Consider the following 22,277-nt stretch of genomic DNA (forward strand, 5'->3'; position numbering starts at 1 on the left):
TTCTCACCATATATAAAGGCTATATTAGACCTATACTGGACTGCGGGTGTCAAGCTTTTAACCCACTGAGTGAACAACTCTACTTAAAAGCCAGCCGCATGCAATATGCGGCCTTGCGCACTGTCTCAGGCCTGATGATAACCACTCCCACTAACGTCCTGTTAGATATTAACGGGGAATTCCCACTTGAATCGCGCTGACATTATTTTACCTTGAAGTTCTTATGCAAAACTGTTGCGCGACATTCTCATCCTTTATATCAAACATTAACATATATTTCCAGTCAGCCCGACAACGAAAAACATAATACATGTTGCCTCATTGATACCTTTCTCGACTACTCAGATCTTTACGAGCAAATTGAACACTATTCCTTGCCTGGATATCTTGAATTTCCATATAATTGTAGACACCATGAACCCATAATCAATACAGACCTGGGCTTTCAAATCTCGGCAGATGCGGACATTATCGATTCCTTTAACCGCCTCACGCTGCCCTTTAAATTTGAAATTTCCTATTACACTGATGGTTCTTGAACGGAGTCCGATAAGAAGGTTGGCTACGCGGTTTTTTCTCCGGAGACTGGCTTGGAATACAGAGAAAGAATAAACAATAACAATACTATCTTTGAGGCTGAAGCTCTGGCAATACTGTTCGCCATTAATACCATCTTAGAAACTAATGCACGTAAATCTGCAATTTTTTCTGACTCTCTGAGCGTGATATCTGGTCTCAAAAACCGCCGCTACGGGCGACCCTCATCACAGAATTTATCAAATTCGAAAAGCTCTTTTTGAATGTTCAAGGCAGTCGTTAGAGACACATATCTTTTGGATCCCTAGTCATAGAGGTATTCCCGGCAATGAGAGAGCTGATTCGCTGGCCAAAGAGTCTCTACACCTTCCCGATCCCTTCCTCCTCAGCAAGTGTCACTACACCAATTTGTATTCCAAATCCAAAACTCTATCCAAAAATAGAGCTTCCCAGATTATTCGTGCGGAAAGCCTCACTAAAGGAACAAGTGTCCTGTCCCCCCCATGGTACACTGACAAAAGCATAAAGGAGGATCTTCCAAGGCCAATTGTCACATTCATCTCGAGAATAAGAACATATCACACTTCGATGAAGGATCATCTTTGGGACAAGAACATCTCCACCTCCTCGGAGTGTTCCTGTGGACACCTATTTCTCTATGGTATGCATATTATTAAAATTTTCTATTATTCTTCTAAATATGCTTGAATTAAAAAAATTGAATGATAATTTACATTTATTTTTTTTTCTATATTAGATATTAATGAAAAGACTAACTCATCAGTAGATGAAAATAATAAAAATCGTAAGACTGATATGCAGAACCATTCAAAGAAGTTGACTAGTAATATCTCTGGTATGTAACATTTTTATTGTAAAAATATTTTTAAGGAATTTTTTAAATGGATTCTTGTGTTATTATAAATTTGCATTCTGCATTAAATCATGTCAAATTCTATAAATCATTTCAAATTTTGTATTCTTGATTTTTTTTAGAAATAATATTAATGGATACGGCAGGAGATATAGATGCACTCATTAATTTAGAACTATGTACAAGTGAAATTTTCAATGATGATAAAAATGTTTTTAATCCATTAACATTTTCCTATGGTTAGTGTATTATTAAAATTTTTAATTAATTTTTTAAATAAACTTGTATTGTAGAAGTTAGATGATAATTTTTTTATTTTTTTTCTATATTATAGATGAAAGGACAAACTCATCAATATAGATGAGAATAATAACAATCGTAAGATTGATATGCAAGATCAATCCAAGAAATTGAATTGTAATGTTCCTGGTATGTAAAACTCCTACTGTAAAAGTAGCTTTAACTAATCTTTTTAATCGAATCGTATTATTTTAGATTTGCATTTTGCATAAAATCACGTCAATTTTTGTATATTTTGTATATCATATTTTTTTTAGAAATAATAATAGCGGATACAGTAAGAGACATAGATGCACTCATTAATTATGAGGAATGTACAAAAATTTGCAATGATAATGAAAATGTTAATGTGTTAACTCCCCCCCACCCCATGAAATCTTTTATATGAAAGTAAATATTAATTAAAAAAAAAAGTATATATTTAAAGTATATTTAAAGTATATTAATTTAAATGTAAGGCTCTCAAATTAGAAATCTATTAAAGGCGCAGTTATAAAGGCGCAAAAAAATATATTAAAGAAACTCACGTTACATAAATAAACGCAAAGCGGACGTTTCGGCTAATCTTTTAGCCTAATCATCCTTTATGTCAGAAAAGAGGCACCGCTATGGGCTTAATCGACAGAGTAATTTTACTGTCCTACATTCCACCATAAGAATTTTAAGCTCGCTGTGGAAATTCTGTTAGATAATGGCTATCCTCTTGAGTTCATCTTTAAAGTCTTAAATAAACGCCTCAAGACCTTATTTCATAAGATTAGTTCTAATCTCGATAATACAAAACAGATAGTCGAACAGGAAAAAGTTTCTTATTTTACGATACCGTACGTCCCTACAATATCAGAACAATTTAAGAACTTCACCAGAGACTTAAATGTCAAATTATCTTATCGAAGTCTCAATAAATTGAATACATTCATTAAAGTTGATAAGGACTCCTGTCCAAAGTTGACTCACAGCAATGTAGTCTATAAAATTAATTGTGATAACTGCGATGCGTCATATGTGGGACAGACCAAAAGACAATTACATACTAGAATTTCAGAACATAAAAATCATATACGAAGAAACACGACGAACAATTCCGTTATAACAGACCACAGATTGACATATAACCATGATTTCAATTGGGAGAACGTTGAAATATTAGATAAAGAACCACATTTAAACAAACGGTTGATTTCTGAAGTTTTACATATTAAAAGGAAGAAGAATAGTCTAAATTTGCAGACTGATACTGAGTGCCTTCCTGAGGCGTATCTTACTGTTTTAAAAAAACTTTCGAGAATTTGATTTACTCCTAATGCCATTTATAGACTTAATTAATTTATCTTATATTTTGACATACTATTTGACTTATTTGACATAATTTAATTTTTTATACATTATTGTCTGTTCCCGATAATTTTGACAACAACTGTAAGCTATATTTAAGATTCTTAGTTATTATTGACGTTTTTTATAACCTTTGTTTTTTGTTTATATTCATACTTATTTTTACATCATTTTATTTATGTTATGATTTCGTCATATATATATTATTTTTGCGACCGTACCTATCAACCGTTGAAAGGAATGTTACGTCATTTGTTTTTAACCGTTTGACATACTACGATCCCTCGACACCTGTTGTTGTATTGCAATTGCTGTGGGCTGATTGTGCCAAGTTAACTATACTCTCCGCTAATCAATCGGTGCAATGAAGTCCGGTGGTTCTCTTACGTGTAAGTCATTGTTGAATATTGTGTGCGTGCGCGTTCTCTCACATTAGATCGTTTTAAAGAAATCGCGCCGATTATTTACAGGCTTTATCAGAAATTTATTGTTCCGGCATGCTTGTATGCTGACTGGATTCAACTTACGACCTACTAATCGAGTAGCTGACCATCCCAGCGATACCAGTAATGCGATTGAATTTTCATGAAGATGTGAGAGATCCCCGTTATGCGTTTTCGACAATTTGCTGATGAATGTTTGAATTTGCGAGGTGGTCTATCTTCGGTAATTTTAATTTAATATATTGCGAATGTTTATGAATTTACGAAGTAATTTCTTTTCCGGTTAATTTTTATTTTAATTTAATGTGTTACGCTGAAGATGGCTAAAAGATTAGCCAAAACGTCCGCTTTGCGTTTATTTATGTAACGTGAGTTTCTTTAATATACTTTTTTGCGCCTTTATAACTGCGCCTGGCTCTTATTGCCAATATATCCCTTTAATAGATTTATATCATTAATGCTTTTACTTGTGTAGTTTGTAAAATTAAATTTTTTACATTTATTTCAATCTCTAATATAAAGTATACAAAATAACTCTTTTAAGTAACATCCAATATTGACAGGTTTCTGAAAATATTTGCAGAAAAAAATTATAACACCAATGTGTTGAAGCAAATATCGATGTAAGAATATCATTGAAATGAGAGGCAATTATAATATCAATGTATATATATATAAAATTTATATAAATTATAAAGCTGATTTTTTGTGCGTTTAAGTATGGAAAAATGCACAGTAATGCACAATATGAAATTGTTTTATGAATTACATCATTGATAATTTGAAAAAAATTCTCATATCGCATGATCAATATTGTGCATTTTTCTGCATAAGTGCGCCAAATATCTTCTTTATATCCATAAATTTTAGCCGCCTCGCATCTAAAAATTATTATAGTTTTGATATTTGATATTATGACTTTCGTTTTCAAACTTTATCGGAAATCTATCATTAATTAATGTGAGATGTGAGATATTCTGTATCTTATTTTATTTTGGTTATTACGTAGTTAAATCAATATTTGAACTTGTTTTTATTTTATTTATAATTTTTGTTTATTTGTAGCTACATGCAATGACTCTGAATAAATAAACATAGAGAATTGTGTTAAGAGATTAACTTACAGTGTTGCTGGTATGTTAAAGTCAAATTTTATTAGTGATATATTTTATTATTTTATTATTTTCTTTCTAATTTTCTTTCACTGCTGTAGAATTCTTAATATTTATAATTAATACATTTCTAATAATTTTTTAAAACTTTTTTATCAGACATTGCAAATATGTTGAAATATGTCAAAAACGAAGAAATCATAAGTAGTGTATCTAGGCCGGTTCTAAGCCATGGTCCTCTGAGGGGGGTGAGGGGTGAGGGGAAACCGGCGCGGGGGGGATGACGTCACGGGGGAGGGGGTGACGTCACGGGGGGATGACGTCACGGGGTGGGAATGACGTCAGGGGGGGGTGACGTCACTGGGGTGAGTATGACGTCACGGGGGTATGACATCACGGGGGTGGGAATGACGTCATGGGGAGGGAATGACGTCACGCGGGGATGACCGCGGCGGAACGGTAGGCGCGGGGTCCGCGGTGAGGGGGAGGGGACCGCGGCGTAACGGTAGGCGCGGGGTCCGCGGAGAGGGGAAGGGGGACCGCGGCGGAACGGTAGGTGCGATGGCCGCGAAGAGGGGAAGGGGAACCGCGGCGGAACGGTAGGTGCGGGGTCCGCGGAGAGGGGGAGGAGACCGCGGCGGAACGGTAGGCGCGGGGCCGCGGGGAAGAGGGAACGCGAAGGTACGATGCCGCGAGTAGGTGTGGCATTGGTGTTGGAAAAGGATGACGTTCGCGGGAGAAAGAGATAAAGAGAGATAGCGCGAGGCATGCATGTACCGATGAGATAGCGCGAGGCGATGCGAGAGAGAGCATACGCGAGGCGGTGCGAGAGAGAGCATATGCGAGGCGGCGCGAGGCGATCACAGGCACGAGGGAGAAGGATAGCGTCCGCATTGGTGTTGGAAAAGGATGACGTTCGCGGGAGAAAGAGATAAAGAGAGATAGCGCGAGGCATGCATGTACCGATGAGATAGCGCGAGGCATGCATGTAGGAAAAGGAAAGAAGAAGGTGTAGAAATAATTGATACTTTAATTACAATTATAATAATAATAAGTTTATTTCATAATTGTGTGTATATTACAATGTGTGTGTGTGTGTGTGTGTGTGTTAAAATAAAAATAAAAATAATAATAATAAAAATAATAATAATAAAAATATATATATATATAGGCGGCGCTCCTTCTGAAACAGAAAAATATTAAATATTAAAAATTAAATTTATATTAATATAATATTTTTTTAAATAGATACTTACATTATCCTCCTGGAGCCGCAAGCTCTTCCTCCCAATCCTCCTCCACCTCTTCCTCTAAATTTTCTTCCTCATCTGACACCTCTTCCTCTTCCTCTTCCTCCGGCTCCCAATTCTCCTCTTCTTCATACGGCTCCAAACCGAAAAGAGGCCGTAAATAAAAAATGTCTTCGTACTGCGTTGGGTGCACGCATGCACACTCGCGGGCTTCGCGAGTGTCACCCCACAAGCTTGCGTGCGCCCAACGCAAATTTCCTCTCATCCACCGCATGTATCGGCGGTGGATGACATCAATTTGCACGAACTGAAATATATTATTAATTAATACATATCACACATAATGTCGCACACACATGCCAAAACACTGAACACTACTTACCAGATTAAGACGAAACATTTTTATTCGTCGTTCTTTAAGTCACTCACTTCTAACTGTCAAACACTTTGTGATGAACATAACGGGATAGACATTGTCTCAAACATTTTATAGTAGGAGATGTATCACTTACGAAGAACGCTTACTCTCAGCTCTTGATAAGAAAACAAAAGTTAGCATGTTTTCACGAGCAAATATCTAAAGCCTTTTAAATATGAATAATATATTATAATATGTAAACCACTATCGAACGACTATCGAACGGCCATTGAACGGCTATCGAACGGCCATTGAACGGCTATCGAACGGCTTTGAACGACCATTGAACGGCTTTTGAACGGCTTTGAACGACTATCGAACGGTCATTGAACGGCTATCGAACGGCTTTGAACGGCTATCGAACGGCTTTGAACGGCTTTGAACGACTATCGAACGGTTTTGAACGACTATTGAACGGCTATCGAACAGCTATCGAACGGCAATCGAATGACTATAAACGACTATTGAACGGCTAACGAACGACAAAACAATTATTTGTACACCATTCAAATATTTAAAGTCTATGTGCATGTACTGAAATGTAACATCCGTAGCTTGATAAGGTGGCTGACGCCGCTATCTAACGTCACGTACTGAAATTTAATACTCGCATACTGGGATATGAAAGAGGAAAAGGGAAGAATAAGAAAGAATAAAATATATTTTAACAGTAGTTTATTCTAAATAATGTTTGGGTGAATCTTTATGATGATTCGTCCACCAATTGAATATTTTAAATACATTTTGTAAAGCGCAATTTTTCAAATGTTTTTCACAGCGCATAGTATTAGTAACATCTAGCTTATTTAACGAAGTGATATCTTCATAATCCGCATCCAAGGTCTCAATAATAACGTCGTTTCTCGCATCATCGTCAAGTATATCGACCAACCATTCTCGTTTTTCGCATCCTTTAACGTACACGATAGGAGATGCTCCATCTTCCTCTTCCGTCGCACCCATCACAGCTCTCGTAATCAAACGCCTAGCGAAGCTGTATGGAATGTTTCCATCCTCCCATTGAAGTCCATGGTGATGTCCGATTAGCCATGAAGCTTGACATCTCTCAGATTTTGTAAGCGCATGCCATGGTACGGGACTTGCAAAAAAGTAATGAGAGAGAACAGATCCATTTCTCAATATCGCTACTTCCTTCACGACAAAGTTTCTCCCGATAATGAATCCCTGCAGATCCACAAACGTTGGCGCGATCATGCTGATAATATTACCGTACGATTGCAAGAACGATGTACGACTGTTGTCGATCGCCAAAATCTCAATCTTTATATATATTGACATTGGAGGGGATATTTGCTGATTTAGGTAATTTTACGAACTACGTTGGTCAATGGGCAATATGGACAACACGATCGTGCAAGATGAGACAATAGGCGGTAGTATTTGTCGGTATATCCTCCTTGCACTCAAACTCTAATCTCACGTCCACGGTGGAATTTTTGACAGACTCGTTTTGTCGCGAGCAATCGATAACTGCGAGAGGACCGCAATGTAGAAATTTTGAAATGTTTAATAGCACATCATCATTATCACACCCGTAATAAGATTTGCGAAAACGAGAGTACATATCGAACAAGAGGGCGAATCTATTTTTATCGAAATCTAAATTCAAATCATCGTAGGGATAAAATTCCGAGTTTAGATAGAGTTTAACGTTGGTCAATTTGCAGTCGTCGAATGTAGTAATATCTTTTGACACAGCATTTTTTCTACCAGTCTGCAGCGCAAAGATCACGTATCGCGGCTTCTCCAGCTGAGAGGCGGCTTTCACGGTCCACGAATGCTTGGTCATATTATGCAATAGAGGAAATTCGTATAGATCCCAAGAGCGAAAACTGATATTCAAGTATCGCCCGCTTTCCAACGCGCGCAGCAAGGATAGTTTATTGATCTCGCTCAATATTACATGTGGCATACGCCATTGTATCTTGAATAATTCGATATCAACTTCAGTCGAAGCATGTCCAAATATGCAATTGTTGTCGTTGCGCGAACGTATCAGAATTAATTCGTGACGAGCGTTGATCACAATTCGCTTATAATCTTCGCAAAAACCCAATAGTATATTTAGCGGCACGCAAAAATTGAAGTAAGATTCAACAGCATTATGTGACATATTCCACGCAGCATTCCCCAAGATTTTACCTTTCTCGGTTGTTAGAGAGATATAGTTTTTAATCGTGGAAGTTATTCCAACGTTTCTGTTGCGGTCAATCTCCACACCGTCGAGTTCATATCGAAGTTCATCAAACATAAACGCGACACAATTGTTTCCCAATACCACTCTTCCCTCTTCAGCTACTTTACGCACCATCAACTTTCCTTCGACGTATAGAAAACTTTGACATGGTAACGTGTACAAATCTTGATGCTGTATCGGTATCCGTATCTCGTCGCTATATCCAAGCGTTGTGTTGGCGTATGGATTGTACGTATGAGTCTCAATCTTGATGATACGGTCGTCAAAGATCGGCTCATCTCCGATATTCAAGATGTCAATCATATTGTTATGTATTTCGTACGACGAATCCCAATGATTTTAAAAACTCGCGATTCAACGCGCTGAGCTTCTTTTTAGCGTAACCAGATATCTGATTATTGTCAAACGATACAGCAGCCACTCGCCTTCTCGCAAAAATATTGTCCCTCGCAAAAATATTGTCTCTCGCGTGCTCCGTGCTTCCGTTCAACACAAGCATTTCATTTGTCAAAGGCTTTATTTTTGCCGCCGCCGTATATGCAATCTTACGGTAATTTCCTCTCCTCGAAAATCGAGCAGATGTCCTTCTTGATCAACAATGCGTATCGTTAAATCAGTAATGCTCCGTGCGACGATCGGTAGATAAATGATCTGTGCTGGCGTTTCCGATATTTTATATCCTGGCGGCACGCTCGGTGAAAATTCATGTATCGTGTGTACGCGCTTGTCATTGCTGTACGCGCCAGTGGTTACGCTGCATTCTATACGAATAATATTTACGCTAATAATATTTATTGGTACATCCGATTCGTGCCATTTCCGAGGCTGTAATATACGATTCGACGAGAATCCCAACAACGATCCAACGTTGCCCGGTTTACTAAAATTTATTCTATAGACACATTTGATTTCACTTTTTAGCGTATTATGATTAGCGCGAATCGTTATTGGATATTCATCGTGTTTTTCGTCATCAACAATATCGTTGGAATCAACTACGCGTCGATGTCGTAAAATTGCATGTCGGAGATATTCGTTTATAGCGTGTAATTCGTACGATCCCTCGGGAATCGTAATTTCCTTATCGTCGTTATCAAAATAAAATTTATTATTCCAAGAATTCACGTTCGATATCGTATGATACGTTTCAAAGTCCGTTAAACCAAGCTCGTAATCGCCATCGTCTAAATCTATAGCCGGAAAGTAACTTACAGCAAGCGCGCTACTCTTGCCGGTCAACGTAAGTGTAAGTGACATGCTGGAAAACTGTCAAACGAATACTGAGTCGCGATGGTGAATTGTCAGGCTTTAAATTTATATCGATCATCGACCGTTTGAAGAAATCCAAGACACAATTGTCCACAAATACTTTGATTATAATTTTGATAGGCCGTGTGATTGTATTCTATATTTGCAACATTCTGTCCAAAATATTGCACTAATTCCTTGGGCGGTCGCAGATTTCCAAAACTATCGAAATATACTACACGATCTCCCCTCTTTGAATACGCAACCCAATGAGTACCGGAACCATCGACCTCATCCAAATTGACGATACCGCTCTCATTTCGTCGTACACCGTTTATCGGTAAATTATTGCGCATGAACACACCTCTAAAAAATTGTATACGCATACGTCTTGCAAGCTGTTCCAATTGTACATTGGTTGTTACACCGGCAGGCATTTTTATTTTGACATTTTTTTTTCTTGGCTGCTGTTGAGAACCCTCGTCCACGCTTGTATGGAGCGAGATAAAGTCCGTGACCTTCCATGGCGCGATTATGACGCTGCATTTCTTCGAGCTGACGTTGCGTCGCCTTGCTATCGTTCACCGCCTTCGCGATTCCCGCTGCTCCGCCAGCCAACGAACCGAGAACTCCCAATAATGGTAAAATTGGTAAGAGACTACCGCGCTTCGCTATAGGAAGTATTCGTTTTTTCGCAGTCTTTTTCTTCATCGATGATTTTTTTTTTTCAGCCCCATACCGAATTTTGTCTTTGCCTTCATAGCCGCCCAAACAGCTGTAGCGGCTGCTCTTTCGCCAAGAGTCGAATCTCTCGCGGTAATACGCGTTCGCGCTTTCGTGGCGAGTATATTATCCGCAACGTGTCGTTGACCAAGATCGTTGCTTCGGGAATAAGGTATGTCGTACTCGCGACACGCGGCATCCAATGGATTGATACCTCGATCGCCTCTAGCCAATCGTGTTTCTAAATGAGTTCCTGGTCCGCAAAACTGATAGCCTGGAATATGTAATTCGATAGGAAGTGCGTTTATCGCACGATTTAACAAACCGCTACCTCTTATAATTTTTGCTGACATTTGTCACAATTTTTTATTAACGGTGTTGGACCGTCGAAATGTGTTTGTTGCCACGGCAAATTATAATGTCGCGTGCATCGACGATACTGTTGAACCTCTGAGTCAGCTTTTATATGTTCGGGAAGCTTGTCCCACAATTGTTCCACGTAGCTACCAAAGTCTCGCAGTAAAACAATCTTGGAGATAATCTGTAACTGCTCGGTGGTAAGCTCGAGAATATCGCTGTCAACCGATAGAAGAAGAAACATTTTTGAGACTGAGCGGTTTCGATTCGGTGCGCCTCTATAAATAGGGCCCCGATGACTCATTTTCCAAAATCTGATTTGAGATTTGCGAGAGCAGACATGTGGTTCGCGCGACAAGCGACGATAATCAAAGTGATATATTTTGACGATAAAACACGAGTAATGTCCGAGAAAGAAATACGCAAGCATGGAAACATGCTGCCGACTACTATACGCGGTATCATTTGCGGTCCTTCGAATTGCGGTAAGACTAACGTGTTGATAAGTTTGATAGAAAGTCCACACGGTGTACCTTTCGAGAATGTGTACGTATATTCGAAATCGCTTCAACAACCGAAATATCAATACTTGGAAAATTTGCTATTATCCATCGATGAAATTGGCTATTTTACATTCTCTAATAATAGTGACGTTATTCCACCGAGCGAGGCGCTTCCGAATTCCATTTTTATCTTTGACGACGTGGCGATAAGCAAGATACGATAAGAGAGTACTTTGCAATGGGTCGACACTCGAGCGTCGACTGTTTCTATCTTTGTCAAACGTGCCAAGATACCCAAGCATCTTATACGGGACAATGCAAATTTACTGATTTTATTTAAACAAGATGGTACAAACTTGAAACATGTATACAACGATCATGTAAATACTGACATGTCTTACAGCTATTTTCGCGCATTCTGTCAGAAATGTTGGCAACACAAGTATGGATTTGTAGTGATTGATAAAGACAGTTTACAGACTAATGGAAGATATCGAAAAGGATTTAACGATTTTGCAATACCCTAAAGTGGTTAGTCGCTATCGATACATCGATCGAACAATGTCTAAAAAATTTTCGTCCGAGTGCAACATGACGATGACGATTGACAGTGACGATCGTGAGAAGATTGCGAGAGAGATTGTAAAAACGAGCGAATCAATCCGCAAAAAATATCGTTCTTTAAAAACCGGTACGCGTGAGTAAATTTAAGACCATCTTTGACAAAGGTTACACACCAAATTGGTCGACCGAAGTGTTTAAGATCGTTAAAGTGCAGAAAACTAATCCCGTGACCTATGCACTCAAAGATTCGCGCAGAAATTCCGTCGCCGGCGGATTTTACGAATACGAGTTACAACGCGTTGCCAATCCCGACATACATCTCGTGGAAAAGGTAATACGCAAAAAGGGCGATGAGATTTATGTGAAATGGCTGGGATTTGATGCAACACACAATTCTTGGATACATAAAAATAATATATTATAAATACGTTAACAATAATACATAATATTAAAGATATTTTCCAAATATATAAACAAAATTGTACACTTTATAAAATATACATATAATTTACAATAAATATACATATAATTTTAATTTACAATAAATATACAATTTTTATTTACAATAAATATACATGATTTTTATTTACAACGGTATTTTGTAATGTCCCCACGGTAGCGTGTCGGTGGTTTCGGGTACGATATACCGCTTGTCATCGTACGGACTTAGAGCAATTTTTGTCTCGCGAATAGTGTATACTTCGTGTAATTTAGATCTTATACAAGACTGCTGACGCGTCATTTCAATCTCTTCGTTCAAACACCGCGTGTAATCGTTGAACGTTATCGTTCTCGCGACGACGTTACTCTCGACACCTTTTATCTTTTTTGTGTCTTTTTTACCATTTACTCGCAACGCGTACATTTTTGCCCTAAGCCCGACGAATTCGGTCATGATGGCGCCATTATTTTCATCCTTCATTAAACCCGGTATCTTTTTATTCGCGAGCGGTATACCGTACACATTGTCCACCGCATAATCGCTGGTATCGAATCTGTCGACGTTGCGCTTTATATTCTCATATACATCTTCACACTCGATGTGATATATGAGACTGTCGGTGTCGGTGTACATGACTTTACATTTCTCTCGATACATAGGTATCATATAATCGTGGTGAAACTCGTACAAACATATCTTGGATATGTCGAGTATACACATACCCACGTAGATTGGTTTATTAAATTTCACCTCGAGATTGCGCAATTCAACGGCGATCAGATTCTCCGAAAACATGCTTCTACTATGAAAATTTGGTTTTGCGATCATTGCCTCTGCGCCATATCTTCCATCCCAATGTGTCACGAGCTTAATATTAACGTGATTGCGCACATTTTCCATCGTTTTGCCAAATACCGCATTATTCATTAATTTATATAAATTTTTTTCAAAATCATTTTTCGCGAGTGTTCGGAATTGTGTATTGAGTTCGATATAACTGCGAAGCCATGGAGATTGCGAAAACTGTAATATTCGATGTATTTTTGTAACGCGAAGTCCGTGTCGCGTGCATTGCTGCAGGTTGCGGTAATGTATTACGTAACGTTTCTTATCGTATAAGGTTGCGAGCAGCTTATCCTGCCGCTTACCAGGTGGTTTGTCGCGTGTCGGGCAAAACGGTAGATCAGTGTGCGCATCGTGAAAACGTTGCGGATACTCGAGATCGACTTCAAGGATGTAGCCTATAGGCGAATCGAGCGCGATCGATGATGTATCAAAATCGGATACGTCGTCGACCCATCGAAAATCTGCATAGGGCAAGGGTTGGCACATTGCCCATCCGTACAAATTATTTACATCAAAGTACGTAAGATACGTTGAAGGTTTCGATGGGTCGTACGACTGCATATACTTGTTATTAGCATGTGCGTATCTGTTGGAACATTGACTCAAACCACCGCGTATTCCGCGTTCGATAAATAAAACCATGTCGATATCCGTAAGCAATTCGAATGTAATATTTGTATGCTTCAACATGGCGTCCCACGTATATCCGGAAAGAGTGTAGTAATACGCGGGGTCGAGCCCATAACTTTTAATACAACTCTCGCGGAAATTTTCAAAAATGTCTGCTAATAACAAGACATCAATTTTGAGATACAAGTCGCTATATTCGCCCAGCGTTCGAATGGAGAACCGCTCCCACACGTTCTCGGCGTGCGCGTAATCGCTCTCGGATATCGTGTCACCGGTCAAGGAACTGTAAAATGATTCGCGCGGCGGTAAACACGTATCTTGCAACCTGTCGACGCAGTCAATATATTCGTACGGAAAGACGCCCTTCCGTGTTAATAAATTGAAATTGTCATTCGATAAATTTTGAAATTCAGATTTTAAAATTTTGAGTTTGTCTTTATTCAAGAATGATGCCAATTTATCGAGACTAGCTGTGAGAAATTTATACGAATCGATAAAACGCAATTTATATAATATGATGTTTTGATCTCTCTTCAGTAAGATTAACATTTTTCGTAAATGATATATATTTTTCCTTTGTTATTGGAAGTAACTCGATTCCCCCTTCGAACGCTGTAGCTATTTCCTTGATAATGAAGTGCGCGTCGTAACCGGGTAAATTATGAAAAACTATTGGAATGCAAAAAGAATCTTTATAATTTAGACTACAATTTGAATGCGCGGGACCTCTGTATCGCCCGGTCAGATGGCAATAATCGCGTACGCGTGTATCGTCTTGTACAAATGGTTTCTCGCAAATGTGGCATTGTGTCGCGCTATGAAAATTTTCCCATTCATCAGATGTTAAATTTACCATGGGGACATTAGCTGATAAAATACTTTTTACACGCAGTGCTAAATTTTTAAGTTCTTCGACGAACCATGATATGCAATCGATATTGCGACGAGAATGATACGCGGATAACGAATCATCGTACAAACAATGTACATAATATGCTAAGCTAAAAACTTTGTGATGTTGGTAGTTTCTCTCTTCCTCCGTCTTCTCTAAAACGCACTCCAGATCGGCGTACACGACGAAAGGAAGCCGCTCCTTCCGATTATAGTTGTTGAATGTGAGCCACTTGTTCTTATCGCTCGGTAATCGGATAGCGCACTCGTTCATCTCGCGACAGTCCACCGTATGTGATTGTAACTTGTTGTTCGAGCCAAAGTAGTGCAAACATCTGTAAAAGAAATAATTTTTAATTTTTGTTCAAAGATTTCTTTAATATAATTTATTAAATATATACGTACCGATCGCAGATATATTTTTTGTGTTCTTTTTTGCTCAATTGCGAGCTCACGAGGCGGGATAGATTCTTGATCCACGCGAAATGTCCAACGTTGTTGTCTTCCACGTACAACAGGTTGACGTGTTTGTCTTTTTTCAGCTCACTCAGACGTATCGGGACAATGTTCTTTTCCTCGATACTATATACATTGATTGAGATATTGTTGGCATGTTCGAATTTTTTAATTTGATTCACATTCACTGGAAACTCAATGTCCTGGAGATTCAGCACTGTCGTGTAATGCGGGTACGAAGATTCCCGATAAACATGATCTTCAGCTGGGTATAGAGCGGCGACCACAGACCATGCGAAACACGCATTGTCATTAGATTGCACGTTGATTACTGCTCTCTTCATCGTTATTTCTCGCGGTAATTTTATGTGACATCCCGCGCGCAATGGATTATATTTATTTATATTTACATTTAAATCGAGTATTCGCGATAATGCCCACCCGCTATCGCGTTCTTGAAATTCTTCGAGCGATGCTAGAGTGGGCTCGACAACGCGCTGCTCGTACCATTCGCGTAAATCGGATGTGCGAAAGAGTTCATAGTTTCTCGTATTGATACTTTTATTTGCGCGTTTATCACCCGTCACAAATTCACCATTGAACACTGTATTAATTTTCACACTAAAGTTTTTTTTCAGCATGGTTTGCACGTGTTTGAGCACAATGTCTTTAGCATCCCCGAAAAATTGACGAGGCTCGATGTGATTATGATTTATAACCGCATCAGTCAATATGCGGCTCTCGAACGCCGTATCAATCTCTCGCCAAATTAATCCGTGTTGCCGCGTGCTGCATCCTGCACCCGCGTGTACAAAACGTGTGCGTAACGAGTTCTTCAATCCCTCGAGTCGTGCAATTCGGGCAATCAGCGATTGTCGAATCCCAATCGATAATCGTGGACGTTTGATTCGACTTTGTCCTTCTAATGATTCGATATATTCGTCGCATCGTTGCTCCCACGCAACGTACTCCTCTATCGAATTCACCCTTGCAGATTGCTCGCGTAGATTTCGTTCGGCATTGTTTTCCGCCATATTTCCAAATTTATACAAAAAATTTTTTGCTAACAAGATGTGCTTATTAACAGCTCTTGTCTCGGAATTCTTGGCGAAAATACTGACAGGGTGTGCCTCTTTACCATGATTTTATATTCTATCTTGATGTTTCTTTCCATCATGTGTGTCTAAATCTTTATTTCGCGATTTGTCACGTACATTTTGGCTAATGTCGATTATTGCATTTTGTCGTCTAGAGCTGATGTCAAATCCCAGATGTATCGCAAAAGTTTCAAATTACATGCAGCTGTCCAATGTTAGTGCAATTTAATCATGAGGATTATCCTTATATTTTAGGATTTTGTCATGTTTTGACACGCGCGTTTGAAATCTGATATCTATGGGTGATGTCATCGCGAAGCAGCCGCACATCGGCGCTTGCAAATTTTATATTACGTTGCATTTTTGTGCATTCGGCTAAATCTCACACCTGGTGATGATGTCATCGCGAAGCAGCCGTATATCGGCGCTTGAATGGAAAAATTGAAAAAAATATCGCGTCATCAATAATCCCCCACCACATTGCAATTTTGAAACGCTAGTACATATTTTAAATATGTTCAATACGTTCAGTATTGCATCAACCACTTGTGTGAAAGGTTCATATAAAAATGTATCCCACTGAAGGAAGCCGCATGAATTATTACGTTCCGATTCAAGATGCTGATAAAACTTCACCGTGTAAGAAGAAATGTAACAAGTAAGTTTTAATTAACTTGAATATTTTTTATACTTTTTAAATATTTTTTATACTTTTTAAATATTTATATAAATAATATTGTTTTTACTCCCTAGCATTTCATCCAAGTCTCGTCGCGCGGTTCATATACTCGGAAGACGATACGCCTTAACTCCGACGTCGTACAAATATTTGGACATTGGAATAAACGTTGGAGCTGTATCTTGCGTGGAATTGGTTCTCGGCGATAATCGGGGCAATCAAATAATATTGCCCTTTGAAACGTGGAAATCGCTAATGCTGAAACGTGCGGACATTGAACGACTTCTACAATCGGCTGAAATCCCATTGCGGATTCGAGATTTGACATTCGAAGTGGTTAAAATATCTGATTCGAATATTATAAAAATTGGATTATCAAATAATTCTTTATATATGAAGCCGCCAACTCTATTCTATTTATTCGATTTTGAAAAATGTATAAATCATATGTATTACTGGTTATGCGAAAATACGCATATTGTAAATGAAAAATTCAAACAATTTGTAACTGTTTTACAACAGAATAATATCGTTAATGTATGCGACGCTACAAAAACTATACATGAAAGTGATATGTTTAACAGCGAATCGCTCATAGATTGCGAGTTATTGACATGTGCTGTAAATGATATTCTTCACGAGGCTTGTAATAAATAAGTGATTTTACTAATTATCTGTGAATTTAATTATTTATCCCATCCTTTATGTATGAATAAAACTGTGTAATAGATATGCGCAGTCTGAAAAACTTAAATCTTTCTCTCGACACACTCTGCTAAAGATGTAGAAAAAATGATGAGGTAGATGAGACGTGATACTCCAGTTAGAAGGAGACAAAAGATATGAAACTACAATATATAATTGAGAGGAGTGTGTAACGTTATAATACGCAACCGTCTTCATCCTTACGACGATCTTAACAATATGTGTTATGGCTGATCAAGAAGTTATTATTATTGAAGATGAGGATGTCATTCTCGAAGATGACAACTTGATGGAAATTGAGATTTTGTCGGACGATTCATCAGACGAAGACCGCATACTTTCTGAGGATTCCGATTACAATAGTGATTGCAGTAGTGTTATTACGGACATAAATCAACGTACTTTAAACCGAGTTGAAATAAATAGTTTAGGTGCGGTAAAAATTTGCGGTATATACTTTTATTATAAAAGTGAAGACAACAAAAAATTTTGCACATGCTGTTTTATGCGTATTTCAGATTTATTTTCGAATATTCGTGTTGTGCGAGAGCATGAAAGTGCAATTTATGAACTTATCCTGGGATCGTTTTGCAGAGAGTGTGGAAAACCGCTGTACCAGATAATGCCCTGCAATATGTGCCCAATTTGCACAGTATAAGCTGGACAAAACTTGTGTTGTAAAAAGACTTAAATAGGAAATATGGGGTCCTCCGAACATTTTGCGGAATTAGAACAATTTCTATGGGAGGATTTCATACAGGTGAACTCGGTGTGTGCATGTGAGTTATGGGAAAGAACATGCCTTAAATGTCTCGAGTGGTTGGAAGAACAGTACCGACACGAGATGTTACAACAGGGGCATGGAATTCAATCGCTGGCTAGCCGAATCGCGCGACTTGAAAGTTTAAGACATTCGTTACGCACAAAATACAAACCTTTAGATGTCCGTGTCCCAGCGCTATCGACAAACACTCCTGTCACTTCAATTGTACAAATGGTGCAAGGTCAAGCAATCGGTTTGAAGAAATCTCGTACAATAGATTTGGATCATTGTCTGCGAGATCATTATATAGTGATGTCCAAGGATTGGGATTTTGATATATAAAAATGTAAGTATCTATTTAAAAAAATATTATATTAATATAAATTTAATTTTTAATATTTAATATTTTTCTGTTTCAGAAGGAGCGCCGCCTATATATATATATTTTTATTATTATTATTTTTATTATTATTATTTTTATTTTTATTTTAACACACACACACACACACATTGTAATATACACACAATTATGAAATAAACTTATTATTATTATAATTGTAATTAAAGTATCAATTATTTCTACACCTTCTTCTTTCCTTTTCCTACATGCATGCCTCGCGCTATCTCATCGGTACATGCATGCCTCGCGCTATCTCTCTTTATCTCTTTCTCCCGCGAACGTCATCCTTTTCCAACACCAATGCGGACGCTATCCTTCTCCCTCGTGCCTGTGATCGCCTCGCGCCGCCTCGCATATGCTCTCTCTCGCACCGCCTCGCGTATGCTCTCTCTCGCATCGCTTCGCGCTATCTCATCGGTACATGCATGCCTCGCGCTATCTCTCTTTATCTCTTTCTCCCGCGAACGTCATCCTTTTCCAATACCAATGCCACACCTACTCGCGGCATCGTACCTTCGCGTTCCCTCTTCCCCGCGGCCCCGCACCTACCATTCCGCCGCGGTCCCCCTTCCCCTCTCCGCGGCCCCCGCGCCTACCGTTCCGCCGCGGTCCCCCTTCCCCCTCTCCGCGGACCCCGCGCCTACCGTTCCGCCGCGGTCCCCTCCCCCTCTCCGCGGACCCCGCACCTACCGTTCCGCCGCGGTCCCCCTTCCCCTCTTCGCGGCCATCGCACCTACCGTTCCGCCGCGGTCCCCCTTCCCCTCTCCGCGGACCCCGCGCCAACCGTTCCGCCGCGGTCCCCTCGCCCTCACCGCGGACCTCGCGCCTACCGTTCCGCCGCAGTCACCCCCGCGTGACGTCATTCCCACCCCATGACGTCATTCCCACCCCCGTGACGTCATACTCACCCCCGTGACGTCACCTCCTCCCCCGTGACATCATCCCCCCGCGCCGGTTTCCCCTCACCCCTCACCCCCCCTCAGAGGACCATGGCTTAGAACCGGCCAAGATACACTACTATCATACAATTTTGAAAGTTAATAAGAAGTATTATGTTTTACTTTATATCAGAAAAATAAATTTGTTTACATACTATTATTTGCATCTAATATATTAGTAAATTATATTGATATTATCGTATTCTTTTTGTGATATATATCTTTCGTTAATGAATGAATATACAATATATTATACGTATACAGGGTGTCCCATTTTAATCTCCTCAGCAAATATCTCAAAAACCAAGCCCGGAAGAGAAAAATGTTTCAGACAAAAATTGTTCGGTTTCGAGGGAGCCATAAGATGGTGACAATGATTTGACCTTGGAAAATCATTTGAAGGTCATGTGAAAGTCAACTTTAAAATCTTAAATGGAAACCCCCATTTTTTATTTAGTATTCTTGTAGCTGACATCGAGAGCTTTCCAAAACACTATAATAAAGTATTTTTTATTAAGTACTGTTTGAGTTATTTTATATTTTATTCTGACATATTTTGATATAAAAAATTAAATATCTCGTAAAATATTTAGTTTTTGATAATCTTATAATACTTCTATGTAAATTTTAAAGTTGACCTTCACATGACTTTCAAATGATTTTCCCAGGTCAAACCAATGGTACCATCTTATGGCCCCCTCAAAACCAAACAACTTTTGTCTGAAATATTTTTCTCTTCCGGGCTTGGTTTTTGAGATATTTGAGGAGATTAAAATGGGACACTCTGTATATATATATGTGTGTAATATATGTGCAATATACATATATTGTATAATATATATGTATAATAATAGATATATAAATATTTAATATGTAATAAGTTTACATGTGTGTCTTTTATCTAGCAAAAATGGATTTTGATTTTTAATCGAGATTTATAATAAAAAAAACTAAAAAAAGTTTTTGATATATTCTATCAACATATGTACATATACACAAATAATGGCATAATGCGAAAAAATTTATTTCAATATAAGCACTAGAAAAAAAAAATTATGACTTTATTTCTAATGTTATAATCTAATATATTTGCACTGACAGATAAAAAGTCTTAATTTTTAAAAATTATTTCTACATAATTTTCAAATTTTTTAAAATTCTCTTATTTAAAAAAAGTTTTTAATCTTTAAATATGTTTATTGAGCAGATGTAAACTTAATCTATTCTTGGTTTTGTTCAAATTTAGATAATGATAGCGATAAAGAAAGCGATATAGAGTATTTGCCTTCAGAAAATGAAAGTTTATCAGATAATGACGTATCTTCTCAAAAACAAAAATCTATTAGGTGTACAACTTTGCTTCCGCCATTTTTTTTCCGAAATTCGAGGCTTTATTGTAAAAAACTGGTTATACATTTATGATTCAAAGTATTGTCCATCGCTGGCCACTACTTTCTCCCATCTTTCGGGCAGCGTACGAATCCCGCGTTGAAAAAACTGGTCATCTTTTTAAGTGGTCCACGAATCGATCCAATTTCTTACTTCTTCATAAAACCGGAAGTGCTGGTCAACCAGGCTGTGTGCCATTGATCGAAACAAGTGATAGTCAGAGGGAGCAACGTCTGGAGAATACGGCGGGGGAGGTAGGACCCCCCTCCCATTTCAACGTTTCCAAGTATGTCTTGACCACTTTCGCAACATGGAGTCGAGCATTGTCATGCTGCAAAATCACTTTATCGTGTCTTTCGTTGTATTGCGGCCGTTTGTCTTTTAATGCTCGGCTCAAACGCATTAATTGCGTTCGATAACGATCGCCTGTAATTGTTTCAATCGGTTTTAACAGCTCATAATATACTACGCCGAGTTGGTCCCACCAAATACAGAGCATGATCTTGGAGTCGTGAATATTCGGTTTGGCCGTCGACGTGGAAGCATGGCCGGGATTTCCCCATGATTTTCTGCGCTTGGGGTTATCGTAATGAACCAATTTTTCGTCCCCAGTCACAATGCGATGCAGAAATCCCTTCCGTCTTTGCCTTTCAAGCAACTGTTCACAAGCAAACAAACGCCGTTCAACATCTCTCGGTTTCAACTTGTACGGCACCCAATTTCCTTGCTTCTGAATCATTCCCACGTCTTTGAGGCGTTTTGAAATTGCTTGTTGAGTCACTCCCAATAATCGTGCCAATTTTTTTTGACTTTGACTCGAGTTTTCATTAAGTAATGCCTCCAATTCTGCATCTTCGAAAACCTTCTCTCTTCCACCGCTATGCCGATCTTCGACGTGAAAATCACCATTCTTGAAGCGTTGAAATCACTCACGACACGTTCTTTCACTAATAGCGGCTTCACCATAAGTATTTGAGAGCATTCGATGAGCCTCAGCCGCAGATTTCTTCATATTAAAGCAGAAAATTAAAACCTCCCGCAAATGACGAGAATTTGGCTCGTAAACTGACATTTTCAATCGAGAATAACTTTATGATGCAGACACAAATCGACTAATGTTTCTATGGGGTTATCTTGACAGATGCCCAAGTTTATTGCA

General features: G+C 38.6%; 1 pseudogene; it reads left to right on the forward strand.

Moving 5' to 3' along the window:
* The first annotated feature begins 528 nt into the window (after positions 1-528).
* LOC138943946 (uncharacterized) overlaps positions 529-22,277 on the forward strand; it is a 33,227-nt pseudogene continuing 11,478 nt past the window's right edge.

This window comes from Polyergus mexicanus, unplaced genomic scaffold (genome assembly GCF_030449975.1).
Source record: "Polyergus mexicanus isolate NDT 795.1 unplaced genomic scaffold, iyPolMexi1.0 SCAF_64, whole genome shotgun sequence".
NCBI lineage: Eukaryota > Metazoa > Arthropoda > Insecta > Hymenoptera > Formicidae > Polyergus > Polyergus mexicanus.